Source organism: Mauremys reevesii, linkage group 9 (genome assembly GCF_016161935.1).
Source record: "Mauremys reevesii isolate NIE-2019 linkage group 9, ASM1616193v1, whole genome shotgun sequence".
NCBI classification, from domain to species: Eukaryota; Metazoa; Chordata; order Testudines; family Geoemydidae; genus Mauremys; species Mauremys reevesii.
This window is the reverse complement of record NC_052631.1, coordinates 26134092-26159023: the sequence shown is the minus strand read 5'-3', so window position 1 is coordinate 26159023 and position 24932 is coordinate 26134092. Positions and strand designations below refer to the sequence as shown.

Here is a 24932-nt window from a genome sequence, read left to right as displayed (position 1 = left end):
ATGGGGGAGGCACTGATCAGCGGGTCTGCTGGCAGGCAGAAGGCACTGCAGGGAAGGGGCGGTTCTGGTAGGGGGAATCCTCCTCTCACACCCCCACCTGCCTGCCGCTCGCCTCCTCATTTGCTGCCTCCACCCTGCTCGCCCGCCCACCTCCTCATGGTTTTATCGAAGCTTCGGGTCCTCCGAAGGGCAGGACCTGGGGCAGTTGCCCCAATTCGCTATACCCAAGGGACGGCTCTGCCGCCACCACCCAGCGCCATAGTAAGTATATTACCACATTTAGGTTTTGACACATGACACAATGTTTCAGTAATGTTTATTGTATGGAAACTCTTTCAAAAGCAGAAGTGTTCAGAAGTAGAGAATCGTTTGGTGAAGGAAATTCTATTGTCTGAATTTTACAAGTGGAAAGTAAAAATCAAATGAAAATTAAATGTCTTTCTGCTCAGACTTGGAAAGCATAACTGTTAATGTTTTGCTTGTAATGTGTTGGCTTTTGTGTGGTCCCAATACAGCAGGGTACAAGTATATGCCTACTTTTAAGGCTGTGAATGGCCCCCTTGACTTCAAAGGAACTACTCATGTGCTTAAAATTAGGCAATATCTAGCTCAACTGGGACCTTGTTTGTTTTCTTTATTTCTTGTTTTGTTTGTTTGCAATCCTCATAAGTAACTGGATGGATAAGCTACTATTTTATTGGGGGTTATGAAAAAATATTTTTTCATATCTGTTTAGCCACATCAGAATAGTCTACAAACTTCTTCCCTACCTTTTTGGCAGTTATACTCAAGCAGGATATTATAGTCTCAAGTTTGCTTCTTTGCCATTGAATACAGCACACACCATCCTAAACAAAATTTAATTTGTTTTGTTGGTGACTTAGGCGTCATTTTATTTTCTTGACTCCAGACTGCTGAAAAGTCTTCATTTTCAAGCCATGTCTCAAAACACTCTGTGGACTATATGCACCAAAATAACTTTCTCCAAATCTGCAGAAGCAGGGCTCATTGTCAGCTTTTCTTTTGCTTTTTATTAAACAATACTCTTTTGCTTTGATTTGTTTATGTGTGAAATTTAAAAACTTAATACAACTGAAGCATTTTCTAAGTCAGATGTGTGTAACAGGCAACATGTGGTTAAAGATCTCATCTATGCAGCTGACAATCATTGCTTTGATTAATTTAAATTTAGTTTTAAACTTTGTTTTGGACTGAGAGGATCTTGGAAAGTGAAAAATAATGTGCATAGTATTAAACAAAGATGGCTACATACCACTCTGGGGCCTGAGAGAATGCATAAAAATATGTCTCTTAAGGGGAGCTGACTTCAAAGATATCATGGGTGGATTATTGCCACTGAAAATCCTGAGACTAATGCATGAAATGTGTTACACACTAAATTCCTGTGGATTACAAAGTGTCAGCATGGGTACTTGATGGAATGTCTCTTCGAAGGAGCAGAAAAAATGTTCAGTGTGGAGTGGCTAGTGGTATCAAGAAGAGCAACCATTTAGCTGGCACTAATGAACAGGGGTATAGCAGTCAAAACAAAGTTTAGTGATATGTGGCCATGTAAATGCACAGGGAACATGGTCATCACTAATTCCATAATAAGTGGTTTGGGGAACAGAATTGCTCTAAATTGATGAGCTACTTGAGCAGACAGTCAGGAACCAATAAACATTTGAGCATGTCTGGAAATAAGGCCCCAATTCAGGAAGGTACTGCCTAACTTTAAGCACACAAGCAGTCCTTTTGAAATCAATGGGGCCATTCAGATGCTTAAAAGTAGGCATGAACTTGTACGGGGCTAGAAGGCAGTATTACAGTACATGTACTCGAGACAACATGTTATAAAGGATTTAAAGTCTTTGCCGGTGTAGGTCTTCTTCGGGTATAGTGAGGAGTTTTGGAATATCATACAACATCCCAAATATACTGCTGTGTTCCTTGAGCTGCATGAAACATTCTTCAACTGACTGTATTGCAAATCTAGCACCTGGTTAAAGAATTCAACTTTGAATTGTTGTTTGGGGTCTCTTATGGGATTATCTCGTGCCTCATAATCAAAAAGTTGTCTTCTTCAGTGACTCTTGTATTCTTGAATGGGTGGGAAAATAGCTTCAGTGTGAAGTTCCTCTGCCAACTTCCTGTGCATTCTTTCAGAACATTTTGAAATTCCTCATCTGGCCAATAAGACTGTAGGTATGACTTTGCTTTGTCCAGTTGTTCCATTGCTCCAGATATATCAAGGTCAACACATTGGAGTCTCTTGCTTAAAACATTTATTTCAGACAGTATGTCATGCCACAACACTAAGCCACAAAGAAATTTGAAGTTATGCATGTTTCTGGTGATTCCATTTCCCTCTGCCACTGTTCTCCCATGAACAGTTCCTGTCATACATTATCCTCCATAATGGCAATTATGGCATCATCTATCTTCCCAATTTGGTATTTGATAGGCTTTATCGCCTCCACTCGACTTTCCCATCGTGTGGCACTCAGTGGTTTCAATGTCAGAAAGGATGTTCCCAGATGTTGCTTCAAAATTTGCCATCAGTGAGTTGATGCAAAGAAAAATTACATAGATGCTTTGAATTACATAAAAAAAAATCAGCAGCCTCACTAGAAGCTGAAGTTACATCACTGACCACCAAGTTCAATGAATGAGAACTGCATGGGCCAAAAAAATCTTGAGGTTATAACTCTCGGATCCGTGTCTGCAGTCCTCTGTTCTTTCCTCTCATGTTGGCACCATTATCGTAGCCCTAACCTCTCATGTCAGCTATCACAATTCCCGTATCTTCCAGCTCTTTAAGAAGCACATTTGTCATATCAGTTCCTGTAGTATCATTCATGTCAATAAATTCTAGAAAATGCTCTCCGACAGTCACCATTGCAGGGACATTTTCACTAAGTTCCGTTGTTGTTACAAAATGCACCATTAAAGTCATTTGTTCCGCATGGCAGATATCAGGTGTGCGGTCCAGAATAACAGAGTAATATCTTGCTGACTTCAGATATGCTACAATCTTCAGTTTGACTTTTGTTGCCAGTAACTGTGTGATCTCATTTTGAATTGTTTTTTCCAAGGTAGCAGTGTGTGTACATTTCTTGGGTGGAGACTCTTCTTAGATGCTCCTGGAGTACAGCATCAAACTCAGCGATCAGCTCCACAATTTTAAGGAAGTTTCCATTGTTTGGCACATACAGCACACTGAAGTGCCATGCAGTGCTAGGTTTTGGGTAGCAAGCATTCTCACAATGGCAATGAGCCTTTTCAGAACATTTTGCCAGTAAAGAGAGACTGATGCAATCTTCTCTTGATGCTGATCATCTATGATGCCTTTTAACCTTAGTCTCATCTCAAGCTCTTTTTACCTATGGAATGCTCTCTGGTGATTTGCTGCCTTCTCATGGCATACCAGATTTCTAGCCAGATTTTTCCAGTCTTTTGTTCCTGTAGAATCCAATGTGGCTGGAACATGAGACTGGAAGAGTTTGCAACAAAAACAGTATGCAGCATTCTGGGGTTTTGAGTACATAAGCCATGGCTTCTCCACTTTGTCACCATTGGGGATTTCACACCAGTAATGTGTTGGATGGAAACTTCTATTTTCATTGTCTTTGGTGATCATGAAGTTTTTCACTTGCTGTGGCCCATGCAGTACAAGGAAGCCTTCAGGCTACTGCTCAAGTGGGTCCACAGTCCTGGATCATCTAAACCAGGGGTAGGCAACCTATGGCACGGGTACCGAAGGCGGCACGCGAGCTGATTTTTAGTGGCACTCACACTGTCCGGGTCCTGGCCACCAGTCCGGGGGGCTCTGCATTTGAGTTTAATTTTAAATGAAGCTTCTTAAACATTTTAAAAACCTTATTTACTTTACATAAAACAATAGTTTAGTTATATATTATAGACTTATAGAAAGAGACCTTCTAAAAACGTTAAAATGTATCACTGGCACATGAAACCTTAAATCAGAGTGAATAAATGAAGACTCGGCACAGCACTTCTGAAAGGTTGCCGACCCCTGATCTAGACTTAAGGAACTAAATTCAGCAGCAGCTGTTTCTTGCGCCTCCACCACACTCTTCTCTGATCTACGCTTTTCTTCAGGAATGTGCATGGTTACATCCATTTGAGATGGACATGGATGCTGCAGTAGCTGCCAGGTCACCCGCACTCTGACTAACGGGAAGATCTGGCATCTCCTCACCATTCACATCCTCACTGGGGCCGGAAGGCTCACCATGAACATTTTGTGTCTATGTATCTCAGGAGAGTTCCTTCCTGCTTAGATAGAAAAGCTTCCTTTGCTGGCTTTCTTTTTCTGAATGCTGCCCCAGAGCGGCGTTTTCTTCTTTCACTCATGACTGCTGTTCTGTGCCAGCTATAGTGGCTCTCAACACTCAATTGAAGGGGACAAATAAGCAGGCTGGTAGCAGGGCCTGAGTGAGAGAAGATATCAGCATCTTAAGGGCCTAACTGACTCCTACTACTTCAGCTGACTGCCTGTTCTTCTCAAGTGGGTTCAGGAAAGCAGCAGGAAACAGGAAGCTCCCTGAGAACCTGGTGTTTAGCACTCCCAGAAGCCTGGACTGATTGAGAGGTACATAAGAGGCTGCGCCTCTCTCTCCTTGCAGCTCCTGCTGCTTTCCGTTTCTTTCCTCTCACCTTTTCGCCTGCCTGCCTGTTATGTCTCTTGTACCCTCCTTCCTCCAGCACAGCACTCCACCATCTCTGTGCATCTAGAGCACAGAGAATACATATGCATCCTCCCCACCAAGTCTGGCACCTCAGTTCGCTTCAGCCCTGACCACTGACAGTATAATACAAGCTAATTATGCTATTCATGGTAGTCTGGAGAAGGGGCTGAGGTGATTAAAGTGAAAAAAAGTCAGAGCAATTACTGCAATTAAATTCAGTGCGAGGAACATTTCATTAGTATGGGCATAAACCTGCAGCCTTTATTCATGTGAGTAATTCCAATGACTCTTTTGGGATCACTCATGTAAGTAAGGGCTTCAGGATTGGGGCCGATATATAAGACATATGGGCCGGCTTCAATGTGTGTGAAATTTATTTTTTAATAATTTTCTGAAGGAAATTGGAATTATATAAAAGGTGATATAGAGGTACAACTGTGATAATCACCTTAAGAGACATAATTTTACTGGTAATCAATAAGTAGTAGTGATGTGCAACAGTGTTTCTCCTAACTGAATTATTTTCAAATTTGAATTCATTCAGATCCATGCACAAAGTAGCTTGAATATATACAAACTCCTATCTAGGTCAGACTCAAAGGTCAGACTCATTTGCAGATCAGGCCTGAGGCCTCGGAATGAAAATACAGAGCCATAAATTCACAACCTGACTGAAATATAAAAACTTTGATGTTGACATCAAAACAAAATAGTTGAAAGACCCCAAACAGCTAAAATCTCTTTGTATTCCATTATAAGGTCTTAAAACCCAATGTTTATTGATTCAAAGCCAGCACTGTGACCAATTTTAAGGTTCTATAAATGGGGGGAATATCAAAAGAATTTACTCTTAACTACATCCACTCATGTTATGGCTGCCACTTTAATAGGGCATCTGGAGACTTGGCCAAAATATTCCTCAGACTGATTCAGTTTGCCACAGTTTACTAACCCCATTCAGGAAACTCTCCCAGAGTAAAGAAAGAGAAGACATATGTTAGCACACATCTTGAATTTATGATGGAAAATTGATCTTTTTCCAGTTTAACTACAACGCAACATTAATTTAAACAAAATTATAGGATACATTCTCCCTTTGGTCCTGGAACAGAAAACCTATCAACTTAATGGGAGTTTTGTGTGCAGACTAATAGGAGAAATTGCTGATATGAATGGAAATATCCCTAAGCTTCTAACATGATTGTAGTCCATTTGGAATAGAATTATTTGGATCTTATTTGGAGGTTTTAAAGGATCATTGATGACATTTAGACATTCAGGAGGAATTCTGTCTCCCCAGTTCCTTCCTGTCCTCTTCTGCTATGTGACTCTAGGGAAAAAGAGAAAGGAGCAGTATTAGCATCTCTCTGAGCTCAGGAACTACAAATATACTTGATCACGAAATGGAGTATGCAAGGGAGATCAAAGGATCATGGTACCCTTCCTCAGCCATCCTCGTGTCTGTGTAAGGGCTAGGCACAATCTGGCCCTAAATACTTTAATGGACTCACAAATATTAATTGTGCAAAGCAGCTGAGATAAAATAGGAATTGATCACACACAGCTTTTGATCCTGACTAGAACTGACTGAATTGGACAATTTATGAGGTTCAGAAATTTGTTGTGTTTTAAATGTTATGTGCATCAGTATATCAATGGAGTTGCCCTTGATTTTTACACCAGTGGGCAGGATCAGAATGTAACTCAAAGTACTAATAAAGTCTAGAACAAAGGTCAACTTTGAACCTGAATTAGGGGAGAGTTACTTCTCGATATCAAGCTGCAATACAAAATCAGGCAGTAGGTCAGGCTAGTCATCGTCCTAGACAGATTAAAGTTCTGTTTCTTTACAATTCTTGTCTGCCCTGTCCAAGGGTCAACACCTTAAATCGCATGCACTTTGCAGAGGTCAGTCATATGACTGAGCAATCATTTGATGGACTAGTGTTGACCAATTAGAGCAAACACTTAAAGTTATACTTTTGTACACAGTTGTCCTTTAAACATTGGGGAAATAAAGTTAAGCTCCCATCCACTAACTGTGGTGTTCCTAGGGATCTTTGAATAGATAACTGCTTCCTTCTGTGCCCTGGGAGATGTGTGCTGGTGTGGAAGAAAACATAGTATATGAGGCCTTTCTCCTGAGTCTTTGGTGGAAGTGTGTTAAAAGGAGAAGGATCTTTTTCCATTCACACAACCAGGTTGTACTAAAATTGCACAGACACCTGGCATAATCCAGTGTATGAGACTGCTTTGCGTTTTCAGCTGTAGTTTATTAAATAGCATTTATTTCAAGCCCAGGCACAGGCCAAGAAGGCTGAATGACATTACTAACAGATTAGCTCATTTCCAAAGACAGAGAGTTGTTTTCCTGGCTTTGGTGACAGACTGAAATCCAGTTCTTGTTTGTGATTTCTTTTGAAAATTTGGCAGAATAAAGTGCTGATTTTGCTGAAACATTCAGTCATTCGGGGCCTACACAGATGGCTTGTGGGGGAGATTGTCTGGAGGCCAGGTGAAGAATGGCCAGGTCTGGAAAAGCACATTGAGCCAAATTCTTCCCCGATGTAACGCCATTGACTAATGACTTTCAGACCCACTCTGCTATTTACTGAAAATGCTAATGTGCTAACGGGGAGAATGTTGAATTTAGAGCAGACATATTCAGAAATATTACATTCAATGTAACAAAAGCTGGCCACGGTCATTGACTGCACTGAGTCTTATCTTAGACACTGAGCCATATGCAAACAGCCAGTTCTAATCCATTGCTTTCAGTGGAATTACAACAGGGTGGAGTCTATCCGTGTGGCTTTTGCCATCCAACTGCTGGGCACTGCCTCAACAAGAATTTATCAGCTCAATGACTTATCTTGTGCGTTTTGTAAGTGAAAAATGAATGAGTGAGTGGTAAGTCACTCCCGCCCTCTCCCTGATTGATGTTTTCTTTCCTGGATTGCAGTTGCTGCTTTTGTACAACACATCTGTTTCTGTGTGTCGCCCTTTAAGCCTGATTCTACTCTGAAAAGTGACTCTGTTTTAAAACAAAAAAAGCCCTGTGCCGTTCCAAGTCTATTGGATCTCAGTGGTTTCCATATGATATCTGCTCAGTTTCTATAAGTAAGGTAAAAAGATGCTGAAGACAATTACAGAAGCAATGACCTTCTTTCTCCATCCATCAGGTATACTTCATTTGGTTTGGAATATATTGGGCTATTTTATGCACTGGTAGCATGACAATGTATTTTAAGCAGGCTGTGTGTGTGTGTGTGTGTGTGTGTGTGTGTGTGTTCATGGGGAGCTTTATATGTGTAGGGGGTTAATTATGCCCCTGCGGATGCAGAGCTGCATTGCTAAGAGCAGGAGTACTTTGCTTTATTACTCCCTGTTGCCTGGAAGGGGTATGTAAAGCATAATGCCTCCAGAAGCACTAAGACAAGCATTGTGGGTGGTGGAATTGTTACTCGTGTACAAGCATAGCCAATATTTCCTCTGTTACTCTCCTGCTGTATTAGGATCTCGCACAACTCCTGTAGGACCACTACCACTACCACTGCAGGCACTGCCTGCCAGCCCCTCTCTCCTCAGCCCCACCAAGGCAGCTAGCTGAACTATGATGACCTCCTGCCCAGGTTCACTAGAAGTGAGAGGAAACTCAGTGCACCCTCCCTGTGCTCTAGTGTGCCTGTGCAGGACCAGGCATAGTTTGGCCCTAAATATTTTTGGCGTTACACTTAAAGGTGCTAATGGGCTGCCAGCAGAGGTCTTGGGTGCAAGACAATCACAGATAACATTCAGAAAAATGGCTGAGCTAAGCTGCGCTCTGTGCCAAACAGTAGACATAACTGAGACTTTTTTGTAGTGCAAAACAGCTGGACACTAAGAGAAGGGGGTCGGGGAAGCGGAAGCCCATGTTGAGGGAGAGCGTAAAGTGTAAATTCCAAAGGCTGGGACTAGAATGTTGTTCCATGCTGTGTGAGTGAGCAGAACCAATTGCAGTATGACCCCGAAAATAGAGAAGCAGGGGGTAACTGTTTCTTGGGTACATAGCTGGAGAATCTAGGGTGTGTTTCTGTGAAAGCCTGTATGACTGTTGTTCAGGGGAATAGGACTTGGTACAATCCATTCGTTTACAGAAATATACACAAAGCATTAGCCTGACTCCCATGTTGCCAGTTTCTCATCCAGACAGGAACTACTCTACAAAGCCCCTGAATTTCTCCATTGCACTTAGTTGGGGAGGCATCTGTATATTTGTTTTTCTGCTTTAGATTTAAGTACAGAACCAAAATCTTTAAGTACTATTATTAATTTCTGTTTCTGAGCTTTAATTCCAAACAGTAAACTAAATCCTTAAACATCATCTGCATAACAGTTTTATCCAGGTTTTACTGTATCTATTGTTCTATGTCTGGACTAATTTCCTGAAGGACCAACATTAGTCCTAGTTAGTTGGTTATTCTTTCTAATTTATATTGCTGGGGAAGCCAGAGAAGAGGAGTCAGAAAATCAAATAAAATCAAAATTATAATAATTTATTCTAGTGGTTTAGACAGCTTTGAGAGTGGGAGTGGGCAATGACACTCGCTTATCAGGGGTTTGGAAGCATGGATATTTTTTTAACGCCCTTAACGTCAATACACTGAAGTATAAAGCCCCTGGCTAGAAAACCATTACTCTGCCAAGCAGATTCCTATTGATTTCCATGGTACTTCTCATAGGGGCCCACTCTTGCAAGACATTGAGGGTACATTGCAGCTGGTCGCATGCCTCTCAGCCTGGGTAGACAGACTCTCAGGAGCTCTGCTGGAGCTAGCATGCTAAAAATAGCAGTGTGGCTGTTGCAGCATGCGTGGTAGCTCATGCTAACTGCCTTAGTCCAAGACCGAGCCCATGGGTTATTTATTTTTAACCTACATGACTAGGCTTCTTATTCCCTAAAGCTTCACTTTTCACCATCTCTTCCCTTTTTTATTTTCTATGTCCTATGTCAAGTCCCCAAACTTGTTTTTGCTGCACATGTGAGTCACAGAACAGGCTCTACCCCCCCTCCCAATTCACCCATTCGGGGCAGAAAGTGTCCCACTAAGGGGCATGAGCAGCAGCAGGACCCGTCTGGCTCCATCCATAGAGAAGCCCATTGCAGTGTGGTGCAGAGCTGACCAGGGCTCCTTGCCCTCTCTGCCCCTCTCCTTCTTGCCTCCCACCCTGAGGCTCTGAAGAGTTTAAAATACATGGGGCTGCAGCCAGTGTGGGCAGGTCAGCAGAAGGGGATTCACCCGGTTGTCAGAGTGGGGGTGGAGGGGAAGGGCAGCAGGCTGCTGATGCTTCTGGGGTGGGGCTGTGCTGTGCTCCCCCCATACTCAACTGCTGGGGACTCCCTGTGTGTGCTCTCCCCCCTGTTGTCCTGGAGACCCACAGCTCTGCACTCCAACTTGTGCCCCCTGATAACCTCATCATGCTCCCCAGGGCACACGCTCCACGGTTTGAAAATCGGTATTGTGTGTTGTTTGGTGCCCAGGTAATGTTACAGTAACTGAGATCTGAACATGCTTGGGCAGCTAGAAGTTACACTGCAATACTGTATTCACATTTTGTATCTCCTCCTCTTTGACTCACTGAATAGACACTGGCAATTTAAATACTGTATAATACTGAGCACCACATTTTGCTGATCTAAGCTGTGTGTTAGGGCTTGTCTACACTTGAATGCTGTTTTGGGTTAACTTGAGCTTTTCAGCATAACATGTCTTGCGTCAGCGCATGTTTTTGTTGTGAATCTTCCTACATCTCAACCCATGTTAATGAACCCACGTGGGAAGCAGGGTTACTGAGTTTTCACACAACGAAGTAGGTGACAATGAATGTTGCATCCCTATCCTGGATCAACTGTTCTGCATCTGGCAGTCCTCCCACTGCTATCTCACATTGCTTTAGCTGGATTGATCTGTCTGTGTGCCCTCCACTGCTCCTTGGGTCATCTTGAGAAGCTGCTTCTCTGGCAGTTCAAAATGTCTGCCTGACTCCTCTCCCTCCCTCCTCTCACATCAGCAAGGCTCTCCCCCATTTTCTCACAGAGCTTGTGCAAAACACTGCAAGCAGCAATCATCTGAAGGAGATTTTGCCCATTGCACCATTAATGTTCATAGTGGTCCTCAGAGCAAAAGTCCATTTCTCATTGCAGAACAGGCCAGAGTTTGTAAAGACCCTGGCATCATGGACTTTTCCAGACCAGACCACATAATGTTGGTGAACCTTCCATAGTGATCAAATTGGCCTTGCAACACCATGGAGAAATACCCTTTTTGTTGATGAATTCTGAGGCTCACTGTGGGGTGAAAGAATAGGCACGCCAGTCCCATCAATAGCATCAATAAAATTTGGGAACTCCAACCATGCAAATCCACGACAGCAGCCTCACTAGCTGATCCACCAATGCCACACCCAATCAGCTACTGAATGGAAGCCACTGGGGATAATGAGCTTCCAGATGGTGAATGCCATGCATGTCTTCACTCCGAGGGGAACATTCTTGTAGGTGTTCTGCACAGAATCCTAAGAAAAAGGACTTTGATATCCTGAAGTTCTAGGGAAAAAAAAATCCATGTTCAGTCAGAAAACTCTGCTAGCAACAGTGTTTAAACATCTTTAATAGAAGAATGGTGTCATGTAGGCCTGGTCACCACTAGTGATACAAGTTCCTGTCACTTTAAAAAAGTTCTTAAATATATTTGACTACCATGCAGCTTTTTATCTGAACTGTTGCTAAAGGGACAGTTCACCCCTAATCAAATGCATTCACTATTTGATTATACTAATTATTTACAAATGCCACCCTGATTTACACTCTGTTTAACTTCATCAACTTTAGTGGAACTGGGGCAGATTTCAGTTAGGGCAGAATGTAGCCCACTATATGTTTTGAATCTGAGTCTATGGTGTTCTCACACATGGGACAGCTGTTGTCCTCATTAATGTGCTCTATTTTTAAAAGGCTTATGTCACTGTCAGTTCTGCCTTTTTATTGCTTTCCTTACTTTTCATGTTTTTCTCTAAGCTGTCTCTTAAGGCCCATTTTGTTCATCTACAAGCTCCACCTGGGAACTTGCAAAAACTTTGGATTTATCTGTGACCTTGTGGTTGAGCTCTTTTCAAAGAAAGAGCAGGAAGAGTTCAGATGCTTCCAGTTCCTTGTTTTCCCCCTCCTGTGATACAAAGAAGAGCCATGATGCGAGGGGAAGTCAGACACGTGTACTTTAACATGGCAGTTGTGGTTAACAGCTAATTTGTTTCTGAAAGTGGTTGCCAGTAAAGTACTTTGCAGTTTTTTGTGTTAACACTGGCTTCATGCTTACCTTTAAAATATAACCTGGTTAGGTAACAAAATCCAGAATCTATCTTCCTTTTGCAGCCAAAAAGAAATTTTTCTGTGGAAAAAACCTGTTCAATTTTTCCACATGGCAAGAAAGCAGATGGGATGAAGTTTCTCAGGAACTCAGAGTTTCCACTTATTCACAGGCTGTGATAATTTTATATTTGCCTCTTTGTGGTTTAAAAATAAGTTTGTTTTAAGTCCATTTTCCTTTTCGTGTTATTGAATCTAGATATTTTATGATGTATTTTACAATTAAAAATAAATTTCCTTGTAAAATTGTGCTTATTATAGCTAAGTCTGCAGACAATTTTTAAACGAGGCACTTTTGATGTCCTGCAGTAAATGCTCTATATTTGGATGCATTGCCACACAGCTACAAGGTTTTGAAAGGAGACTAGCATATCTTTTATCATTTTACTAAGGTTATTGCCACAGCCTAATTGTACTACAAAAGGAATCTTCCCATTTATTTCAATGGGAGTTGGATCAAGCTCCAAATCGACACATTCAGCAGGATCTTTCATGAACTATTTTTTTCTACAGCTGGAAACTGACTAGCATTACTGCGGCTCACTGCTTGTGTGGTCTCCCCAAAAGTCTCATGATGTGGTCCATACATTTTTCCATAAATGCCACAGGGTGTTTAAATACAAACTCTGCCACCCATCCATAGCCTTCCAAAGTCATTAATGACTTTGGGTTACTCTCTGAGCTGTTCCACCTGGCTGTAGTATAGGAAGAGGCAATTTTGCTTCTACAGCTGTGGTAAACTAAAGCGACCTCACACTTTCAGTGCTGCAGGAGACTGAACCACACTACTTCCACTGAACTTAACAGAAGTTGTGTTGCTATGTCTTGTGCAGGTCTCAAAGTATAATGACCCCTAAGAAGCAGTCAGCCTGTTACTTGTGCTCTTTATGTAATGAGGAAACATTCAAATTTGCTAATCCGGCAATCTGATATGGAACTGGGACAAATGTGCATAATCTTAAGGAAAAAGCTAAATAATGAGAGAAAGAATAAGATTAGCTGCTGGTGAGATGCAGCAGTGGTTAAAACACCTTATACCCCTGTGTAAAATAAAACTTCTACCTCTAATGGCATCAGTAGAGCTTCACCAGAGAAGAAAAATGACTACATATTTTCCAGAAAGAATACAGGGCATGGCCCAAGGACACTGCTGACTTTGCAATATAACTCAAGGAACACACAGGGTAAGATTTTGACCTTAGATGATAAAATTCAGTTGCAAGGGTAGCTTGCTGAAGTACACAGGTTAGTATTGGACTGAGAAGGGGAAAACTGGTTGTCAGTTGGGATTATTTAAGAAGTGAGATGGTATGTCCATGTAATCTCCAGATGCTGTGCTGGTGGGAAATTCCCAGAATGGTTTTCCAATGGAGAGTGCCAATTCATCAAAATATTTTCTGTGAGATGGTACAACTCTGATGAAAGTCTTATGGAACTTAGACAGAAATGTGATGGGAGGCTCCTCATTAGTTAGCCAGGTAGGCCATTGAAGAGCAGGGTGGGAGAACTGTGAAGAAACCAGAAAGCTAAGAGCCTGGAAGTGCTAGCTCCCAAGCTCCAAGGCTCCCAGCTCAGCTGGCACTCACTCCCAGGGTTTCCAAGCTCCTGGCTCCCTTTCAGACTGCCTGGCATGCTCAAGGGGATTGAGGAGCCTGGAAGTCTGAGTCAGGAGCCAGGGCTTCAAGCTCCATCTCTCCATCAGCCTGCCAAGCAGAATTTCCTCCATGAAACAGAGTTACCATTCTCTACATAGCTCTATCCAGGCGCATCTTTCATCTTTGACACATTCAAATTCTAAGTCTTTGCACCCTGGGATTTTTGGACAAGTCTAGAGACTTCAGGTGAAATAGTTAGCTTACATTCTGGTACTGATTTCATTAGCTCAGAAAAACACAGTACAAAGAAAAAGCTTCTGCAAATCTATTGTCAACTTTGCCCTCAATTTACAGTTTAGGGCCTGACTCTCAGAAGTGCTCAGTACCCACTATTTCACTGGTCTTCAATGGGACCTACATGTGCTTGGCTCCTCTAAAAACGGGTTCTTTAGTAGATTGTATATTGGTTTGCTTGTTTCTTTAAATGTTCTTTCAAGAGTTGGAATTGTCTTCTGGAAATTTACTGATATTCATGTTTGATCCTCCTTATATCCCAACTGCTCTGAGAAATTGCCATCAACAGAGGGTTCACACAAATCTTTGGTTTTTGTTGCAAATAAATAAAAAATCCCAATGGAAACTTAGCAAAACCTGTTAAGTTTTGCCTCATTTCAAGTCAAAATCATGGAGTTTTGCATGGTTAACCTCAAACCATAAGTTACCCTGAGCTTGCTAAAACCTTAGTGCAGACTTGCCAAAATGTTTGCAAACCTTGGCAAGCCTTTTTCCTATAACTCTGTGCTGAATTTTAGGTTTTTAACTCAACTGTTTGCCTTGTTTCATTTCTCAGTCTGAAAGTTAATGCCATCTCTAACTTTCTCTGCTAACTAGCAGAGCCTGCATGAAAGTAAAATCTGCTTTGGATGTGGAACCAGTCCTACATGCAGCTTGTATGTAGGGGGAACCTGTCCCATAACTACCTCCTCCATCGTCACACCTCTGGTTCAATATGGGACTGGTCAGCTTCACAAATGTTCTCTCAGGCTAGTGCATGGTTACTTTTCAGGTGTGTTCTTATAGCATTATGTTCCCATGTGTGAACCGCCTTTCCTGCGCAGTCTGCAAACAGCAGACTGAACTGCTTCTTGCACTGCTTTCTAGTGAAATAAACCTACGCTAATGTGCTCTGGTTTTCTGTTCTTGCCTCTTGCTGGTGATACACAGCAAATGTAAGTAGGCAGGAGTCTAAGCCTTTGCTTTTTTAATTGTGGCAGGGCTGTACAGATGCTCCAGTTGATGGGCTGCATTCTTTTGCCCCCCCTACAGTTTTCAGAATTTTCTTTGGTGTTTTGGAACTTAGCTTTCCTATGAGTCTCTGCAATATTTGCCTGTTCGTGAATCAAGTCAAACCCATCATCTTTATTTTGTCCCTTCATCTCTCCTGCTACTACAGAAGACACAGAAGAAATTCAGTTGTATTCTTCCATTAAAGCCAGCTGAATCCAGAGAGCTTAATGTAAAACTGTAGAATCAGCAGCATATTTATGAAAAACAGATTTATCTAAAGAGGAGTCAAAACATTTCCCCTCAATCATGCCAAAATGCATCTTTGGTTAACTAAAGATATTGTGCCAAATGTGATACAGCCTTCTTTATTATGTGCTTTGCGGGAAAGAGATCCTGAATTTAGGAGCCAATAGAGCATCCAAAATATCTCACGCTGAATCACCTGTAGTGTACTATGGAGATGTTTTCATTTATTTAAAACACTACATTATTCATAGCAATACCCTATTAACTATTTGATTTAGTCATGAAATATTTATTCAGCACTTAAATCTCTAGTGAACTGTTCTAGCACTTTAATAAGATTTTCAATTACAATTCCTACCAGTTAAGGCAATCCACCAATAACATGTTGAAATGCTAGATGGTGTGTGTGTGTGTGTGTGTGTGTGTGTGTGTGTGTGTGTGTGTGTGTGTATGCCTAGCCTGATGTTTAAGGTGGAATTCCACCTTAAACCACATCATGCAGATGTTTAGGTTGGTGGGATAGTCTCAGGCCTTGTCCACACTGGTAAGTTTCTGTGCTGAGATGACCTTGGGAGCCCAGCCTCCCTCTTTGTTATCTCCGAATGGCTGTGCAGAATCAGAAAGCAGCCACGAAGAACTAAAGAGGACTTTCTGCATGAGGTCGTGGTGCACTCCATGGGCGAAAAACAGGAATTGAAGGAGTGGCAGGACAGCGAGAAAAGGGACCGAAAGGAGAACACTGCGCACCAGAACAAAGCCAAGGAACGGCTCTTGAACGTTATGGAGTGCCAAGCAGACACGCTTCAGGCACTACTAGCACTGCAAACTGAGCAGCGCCGCACCTCTCCTCCTCTGCAGCTTTCCCATGCGCCCCTGAGATGCCATCAATGCACTCTTATCAACTTCCTGGCTCCAGTCTGTGCCCACTGCATTCCACTCCTCCCTCCTCACAGTGCAGCAATGCAGACTCCCAGTACCCACTGCACTCGACACCCATCCCTCTTCAGTTTAGCCCTGCTGAAGTACAGTACCTGCTGCACTGTACTCCAAAGGAGAAGGTTGGATATGATACCTGGACATACACAAATCTTTAAGCATCCCAGGAACCCACCTCCTCCTGGGACCCTCCCTTCCCCGCCACCCTGTCCCCCTCAGTGCTGATGTGTTTTTTTGTTTGTCTCTCTCCTCCAGTGGTTGTTTTTTTAATAAAAGAATTGTGCTGGTTTGAAAGCAATATTTATTCTATTAATTGAAAGCAAACAGAGCACTGCAAAGCAACAGGCATTTTTCTTACACATTCACAGTGCATTGTCTGCACCAATCACAATCACCACCTAGCATTACAAGCACTGCACTCCCGAGCATAGCAACAAATATTAGTGGCTTTCAGCTTCAAATTGCTGCCTCAAGGCATCCCTGATCCTTATGACCCCATGCTGCGCCCCTCTGATAGCCCTGCTCTCTGGCTGGTCAAATTCAGCCTCCAGGTGCTGAGCCTCAGTGATCCAGCCCTGAGTGAAGCTTTCTCCCTTCCCTTCACAAATTTTATGGAGTGTACAGCACATGGCTATAAGCATAGGAATATTGTCATCGGCCAGGTCCAGCCTCCCATAGAGGCAGCGCCAGTGGGCTTTTAAATGGCCAAAAGCACACTCAATACTCACTCTGCACTTGCTCATCCTGTTGTTGAACTTCTCCTTGCTGCTGTCATGGTGCTCCATGTATAAGCCACGGCATTAAGGGGTAGGCAGGGTCTCCCAGGATCACAATGAGCATTTCAACTTCCCCATGGTGATCATCTGGTCTGGGAAGGAAGTCCCTCCTTTCAGCTTCCTGAACAGGCCAGTGTTCCGAAAGATGGCTGCGTCATGCACCTTTCTGGACTAGCCTGCGGTAATGTCCATGAAATGCCCATGGAGATCCACAAGCGCCTGGAGAACCATAGAGAAAAACTCTTTCTGATTAATGTACTTGGTGGCTAGGTGGTCTGGTGTCCGAATTGGAATATGTGCGCCATCTATTGCCTCTCTGCAGTTAAGAAAGCCCATTTGTGCAAAGCCATCCACAATGTCATGCACATTGCCCAGAGTCACGGTTTTTCAGAGCAGGATGCGATTAATGGCCCTGCAGACTTCTGTCAACACGAGTCCAATGGTCGACTTTCCCACTTCAAACTGGTTAGCGCTCCTCTTTGCCTTCCCACAACTCTTAGCGGCACAAAAGGAAGAGATGCTCTGTGGGATAGCTGCCCACAGTGCACTGCTCTGAATATCGCTGCAAGTGTGAACATGCTGTTGTGCAGGCAGCTGACAGTGTGAACACACAACAGCGGTTTCCCTTCAGCGCTCTCTGAGTGGTGCTGTAACTGCCGACGCTGTAACTCTGCCAGTGTAGGCATATCCTCATCATTCTCCTTAAAAGCATTTTAGAAGTGTGGCTATTTCTACAGATGAGGGAAAATGGGAATTGATACTTCCTTTCCTTGGAGACGTCTTTCCCAGATGGCAGAAAACACAAGTCTCTGATTTCATAAAATTCCCATGTGTCAGTGGTGTTTAGAGTGAGACAAGGTGCGGGAGGTGATATCTTTTATTGGGCTAACTTCTGCTGGTGAGAGAGACAAACTTTCCAGCAATACAGAGTTCTTCAGGTCTGGGAGAGGTACTCAGAGTGTCACAGCTAAATACAAGGTGGAACAGATTGTTTAGCACAAGTAGTTAGCATGTATTCTAAGGGACCATTCAAGGTGAGTGGCCCATTAAGACATCTTCAGTCATTGGACAAAAAGATGGGGTTAGTGGGCTACAGATTGCTGTATAAAAATAAGCCACTGGATATTTATAGTGTTTTTTTTTTTAAATTGACTTTGCATGCCTGAATTGAGGAGTGAATAGCAAGTTACCTGGAGATCAGGTAAAGACTGTTGAAGGCTGTGAATGCAGTGGAACTAGTTATTTCACATAACCACCAGCCAAAACGGCGGGGAAGACAGGGAGAGAAGAGGAAAAGATATGCCCAGCAACCACAAGGGCTACTGAAACTCTAATAATGGCTGCAGAATAGCCAAGGAGAGTGCATTCCATCACTTTCTCACCTGTCGTGTTCAATTTTTATTTTTTGGAATTGGAAAAAAGTATAGTGTCCAAAAATGTTCAAAACATCTAAAGAAGGGTCAAGGAATTTGCCTATTGCTATATATTATATGTTCCTGTTTAGAATGTGGAGTAATTATGATGTAAATAACCTCTATAGAAAAATCAATGAGGAGCACATTATAGAATATAAACAAGAAAATGCCTGGACTGCTGAACTAAGTAATAAAATTGAAGAGCAAACACATACTTCACTTAAGGAACAAATTAACTTCACTTTTGAAAGATTTGTCCTGAGATGGTTTGATTTTTAGCACACAGAGGTTTATTTTATTAGAATGGTACAACATTTGCATTTCATTTCCCATCTCTCCAAAGTGCCTTCAAAATATTTTGTTTTAAAATATATCTGCAGATAAGGAATAAAAGAGGAAGATCATATTTTTGTATGAAAATATAATTTACTTTAAGTTAAATGAAGTATGACTTGCTATGCTGAGTAACCAACACAATGTGATCATATAGTTACATTAAGCTTCATAAAGAAAAATGTAGTAGAAAGGATCAATTTTTTTTTAGCTGCTCCTTGGGAGCAGTATTTGAAATAGATTTACAGCCTACTACATAATATTAAGCTCCAAATAAAAATGAAGTGGAGGTCTATGGTTGGGATTTGTTAGTGTGCTACTATTGGGAATATCATGGAATTCTCAATGCCATTTTACTAACTTCTAGTAATACAGAGTCAGCACCATTCACAACTCATCATTTGTCAGTTACAGGCAGTGAGAGCTCCACAATTTTCCTAATACTTTGTTGAGATCTGTGACAAGAGAGTAGTACTGGTTGGCAAATGCTGACTATTCCATTGCAGTATGTTTCTGGTGTATCAAAACTAAGAAACTATACAACACTATTTCTTCTTAACTTCATAACTGATTGGTTTAGGGGAATGAACATGTGACAGGGATTCGGGAAGGCCTGAGATTTAAGCCTATGTTTACTACTAACTTATCTCTCCATCTGAGTTTCCCCTCCCCATCTGTAAAATGGAGTTCTTGCCCATCTTCTTACAGGAATATGGTGAGGATTGGCTAATGTCATCATATTGAGACCTAGTTAAAAAGCAATATTTTGAGGTTTAATTAATTGACAACTGTAAAGCAAACTTCTGAGTTGAAGTAACCCAGACACAGAGATTATGAGCCTGATGCCATAACACTGAAGTCTATAGAAATGTTGTCATTCACTTCAATAGGTACAAGAACAAGGCCTGAGTGATCTGCCAAAGATCACATGGGAAGTCTGTGGCAGAACATGAAATAGAATACACTGGGTACCTGGTGATTATATGTGCTCAGCAGATCCCTTGAATAAGCCCTCAGTAAGTAAATGCTACCAATTAGTTATTGATAATAGTGTAAAATGGACTGCATGCTCATTAGGGGTATTCAATATTGCAACATTTTCCTGACATCCGAGAGTTCCTCAAATATTAATTCCAGTGTATACTGAACCACAAATCCTAGATGCACACTATCACAGTACTAGGAATGGATAGCATTTCCCAGAAAAATCGAGGTACAATGGCAATAATCTGTTAATCAGAAAAACAGGTTGGCTGCATAAGAGTCATCCAATACATCTGATGGAACTCTTTTGCAATACCGTAAATAAATTTGGCAACAAAATAGAAGTGGGGATAAATTAAACAAAAATTCCCATTAAGGATTTGTAACAGGGTATTAGGATTTATGTATTTTTAATCTATGTTTAAATGTTTATGAAAGATTTACTATTCCCATAAAATGTATTAAGGGGTTTTTTCCACTGTTGTAATCCCGAAAATATGTTAATGGAAAGAAAGTGCTTTGGGAATATGCTAAAGTTTAGTCTGCATGAAGTTGTAGTTAGAAATTGCCTGAGAAAAAACAAATGCTGTATGAAGAGTCACCATTTTACGTAATTAGGCCTTGTAATGGGGTGTTCACACCACACCTGCCCTGAAGGGGTTAAGGGGGCTCAGAAATGGCCAGTTAACCTTATAGTCCACACCTGCGGGACAGCTGGCTTGATTGATAAGCACTAAGCGAAGATGAAGCCCAGGTGGGCAGGAACAGGGTAGGCTAGTATAACGCCAGGTAGCTGAAAGCAGAAGGGGGCTATAGGGAGAAAGTCTGCAGTTGCTCTCTGGGCACAGCTCTGGGATGCTGTCCCTGATAGAAGGGTTTTGAGGAGTTGTAGAATAGGAAGAAGCCCAGGAAAGAGCTGTGAGAATTGAAACTGTGTAGCTCTCGGCTGCTGATTCTAGGATCCCTGGGCTGGAACCCAGAGTAATGAGCAGGCCCAGGTTCCCCTACTAGCCACAGGGAAAATGGCACAGACCAGGAATTACAGAAAACTACCTGATTTGGAATGCTGGCAGATGGTCAGGTGAGACTTCTCTTCCCTTCCCTGGAAGGAGAAAACTATATAGTGACCTGTCTGGAGGACTGAGTCACAGAGAGCAAGAGAGGCTGTGGGGCAAGCAAGGGATGGAAGGTGATTCTAGATTGGAGGAGAGCTGATCCCTAGACCCAGCCACAAGAGGGTGCTCCTAGCAGTGAGTGAGTCTGTTGCAGGCCCATTAATCTCTAAAGCAGTCTTGCCAACACCAAATGTCCAAAAATCATGAGGTTATGTAAAAATAATAGATTTGGTGTTCTTTTTATTTGCCTTCTGCTTTTTGAGCCTTTAGCTTGGGCTCACATTTTGAAGCTTTCTTCACAGCCACGAAGGCTAGAAACTTACTTTTTCTTTAAGAATGAAGGCTGAAATCATCACGTTATCCACTTGACTCCAGGAGCTGGGGCTTTAAGGAAAACAATAATTATCATGAGACTCATGACAAAATCATGAGTTGGCCCCACTGCTAAAGCAATAAATTATTACTATTAAGGTCTTAAACAGGTCACTAACTCAAACCTCAAGCTACAAAGCTGTTGGATTATATGGAAATTGTACTTGCAAATGCAAATACAGTACTGGTAGGTTTTATAAATCTGAACTATATTAACGAAAAACATACCACCTTGCCAGATCATACTGTGATTTGTCTTTTGGTAACTAATACAAAAATGGTGGGATCACAAATGGTAAAATGCAGTAAGAGGTATAAGCAGTGTATTATCAGTGGCTCAGTAACAGAAAACTCTTGAGTATCTTGTTGATATGTAGGAGAAACTTGTTTTAAATTACATTACGAAAACAAAATATTGCATTATAAAATAGGAAAATAAACACTATTATTAGTCCCTTGAATAGGAAAAAAGGACAGATGTGGGTTTTTTCCTTCTTCTGACCCCACTTGGTACACCTAATGCCAAGAAATCATCACAGCTACTTTCTGGTATGAGATACACACAGGAAGCCATTTGCAGTACCCAACAACAAGTTTTAGTCATTCTACAAAGCCAAGGAACTATGTTGCATGTTTCTGGGTGCCGTCTAGTGGCACCTGGTTTATTAACTATTTGGATATAGATACAGCATTCTCATAACACTTTTCCACTCCAGTAGTACTTGGGTAGAACTCTCCATAAAACTCAGAATCACTTCATTGTCTAACATGAACTGATAACTTAGACTCTAAGCGGCAGCTCCTTGCATAGCTATGTGGTGTTCGATTAAAGGATTTGAAAAGCCTGCCCACACCACTTGTGTGGCCTGCAGCAGAGTAAATTGCAGAGCTCCTGTGGGAGTGTGCAACATTCCAAAGGGGTGGAAAGGAGGCAGGGTTATGACTCCACCTCTTTCCATGCAGCTGCTAACAGAGGGAGGAGTAAGCTGAACCAGTGGTGAGCTGGAGCCGGTTCCCACCGGTTCCCAAGAACCGACTGTTAAAATTAGACCTCCGTGGAGAACCGGTTGTTAAAAGGCCAGGGGGTGGGCAAACAACTCCAGTCCGTGGGCCGGACCATCCTGTTGCTCCCAGGATTCCCAGCTGGGGAGGCTGAGGTTCCCCTGGCCCCTCCCCTGTTTCCCCCCCAGCTGCAGCGTGGCCAGCCGCCGGCACCAGCTGGGCAACTCAGCTGAGCTCCTGAGTCGTCCTGCTGCTTTGAGCTGCAGGCAAGGTAAGGGGGGGGGGGCTGCAAGCCCCAGGGCCACGGAGAGGGGCGGGAGGCAATTTTCCCCAGGCCCCACGAGTATGTCTCCTCCCTGTCCCAGCCTCTCCCCCGCTTCCTCCCCCCCCTTAAATCAGAATTTTTTATAGGGAACCGATTGTTAAGATTTTGGCAGCTCATCACTATAAAAGAGGGGGCAGCCCTGAGTCAGCATGTCTCGGAGATCCAGGAGGCATGTTGCTTGCTGATGCTGCCACAGGGTAGGACAGCTCTGCCTCCCCTTAACACAAGCCGTATGTAAATGTCACAGTTGAGCCCTGTACGAAGCTGCCCATTCTTGCAGTAAATAATGAAAAGGACAGGTCACCAGTAAAGAGAACTGGATTGATTGGTAAGCTGGGTGCAGCCTATGCATTTTCATACAGACAAATGTAAATGCAGGCTCCTAGGAATAAAGAATGTGTAGGCCACACTTACAGAATGGGGGACCCTATCCTTGGAAGCAGTGACCCTGAGAAAGACTTGAGGGTCATGTAGGATAATTAGCGGAACCTGAGCTCCTCGTGTGACACTGTGGATAAAAAGGCTAATGCAACCCTTGGATGTATACGGTAAGCAGGAGAATCTTGAGTGGGAGTGGAGAGATTATATTACTTCTGTATTTGGCACTGGTTTGACTGCTACCAGGGATTTCCCTACCCCCCCCCCCCGAATTTCCACTTCCCCCCGCCCCGCAGTTTTGTGAACAAGTTACATGCAGTGTTGCCAATTTAGTGATTGTTTGGAAATTTGAATTGAAATTGAAACATTAATACACACTTTAAAAGCATATAAAGTGTATGATAAAATACATGTATCTGAAAAAGTATAATAGATTTTAAAAGTATGACCATAGACTAGCTTCATTATACAGCTGTCGTTTTTTATGACCATGTCAGTGCATTTATTTTGGTGATGTTGGCCAACCTAATAATTTCAAATTATGATTTGTAAGCAAAGTCTAAATGAGCTCTTCCTGACAGTGATGAGCTGGGGGTTGGGGGGAAAAGGCTTCAGGACCAGATAGTATTTACATTCACACCTAATCTACCTAGGTATCCAGCAAACAGAGCTGTGTTGCCCAAGTGATAGATTTTGTGTGGGGTTGGGTTACAAATCACTTGAATGAGGGCAGGGTGCGGGGGGTAATGAAATGTTATTGTTCTTATTGTATGAGTAGAACTGTACATAGCCTGTGCTGATTGAGGGCATCGAGAGAGGGTGGGGACAGGTGTTTTGCTTGATGGTCTGCCTGAGTCACAAGTACTATTTGACCTGCCCCTCTCCACTGTTTAAAGACAGAGCTGATTAGGCTCCATAGATAGTCTTTTGTTAAGTGACCACTACAGCTGAAATCACTAATAATCAGGTCTAAGTGCTTAGACCTGCTGTGGGGCAGTGGAAGAGATGGCCCAGACTGCACTAGCAGTGAGGTTCCCAAGCTGAAATCACTGAGAGCTGGGTGGAACCTCAAGAGACCAACTCGCAGAGGTCACAGTGGCAGGTGGCAGCAGATGGTGATGGTGCAGGGTCATTGGCAACAGAGCAATGGAGTGAATGGTGGCACAATGAGCAACGGTGGCACAATGAACAACAGTGGTCAGAGCGAACAGTAAGCAGCTGGAGGAACGAGCACGGTGCCTTCTTGTCCCAACCTGGGAGGTGAACTCATGTGAAAGCACCTCTGAACTCTGAGTCTCCACTGACCCAGGACAACACCGGTGAGTGTTAATGAGGCTGTTAAGAATATTGGAGACACAACACAGTTCATGCGAACAAACATGGCTGCGGCATCATACTTTCTATTTAAGCAAGAGATACCACACACTACAAACTGGAGGCCAATGTTATGTGCATTGTCACTTGTTCCTCCTGAAGTTGAACACTGGTTCCAAACAAGACCAGCAAATGCTCACTATCTTTCTGTCAACTGACTGGCTAGAAGCATGTGGTGCAACAGTGAAAGACTCAACAGTTGAAAAAGTGAAGAACTTTCTCACCACATTCAAAAAATTTTCATACATGGCTGATGAATGAACCGATGCAAATGGCTGTCAAGTATTAAGTCATTGTGTACATTATCTTGATGTCAGTGGTAGGCCAGTAGATGCATTTCTAGATGTTCAAGTTATAAAAGACACATCGGCTGCATCTCTGACAACCCACATCTTAGAAGAGTTAAATGCTTATCAATTGGACTCCAAACAGATGGCTGCTTGTGCATTTGATGGAGCTGCAAACTTGTACTCATGGTGGAGTACAAGCTTTGCTCAGAGAAAAGTGTAACCTTAATCACTCCTATACACACTGCAGAGGCCATCTACTCCAACTAGCGCTAGTATGAGCTGCAGACTCTTCAAAAGACATTAAAAAAGCTATACATTTAATGTCTTCATTATATTCTTTTTTCAGAAAGAGTCCAAAAAGACTGAATCTTGGAAAATATAGAAGAT

The 24932-nt window shown here is 42.5% G+C and overlaps 1 protein-coding gene across 5 annotated transcripts in view; it reads left to right on the top strand.

Moving 5' to 3' along the window:
* LOC120372577 (arylacetamide deacetylase-like) overlaps window positions 1–24932 on the top strand; it is a 124772-nt gene that overhangs the window by 28925 nt on the left and 70915 nt on the right. The window contains exon 4 of one of the 5 annotated variants that reach the window (XM_039489795.1): window positions 7675–7894. The exons of the other annotated variants lie outside the window; for them this stretch is intronic. The gene's annotated coding sequence lies outside the window, so the exon portion shown is untranslated. The remainder of the gene's footprint in view (window positions 1–7674; window positions 7895–24932) is intronic. 5 annotated transcript variants of the gene reach the window in all.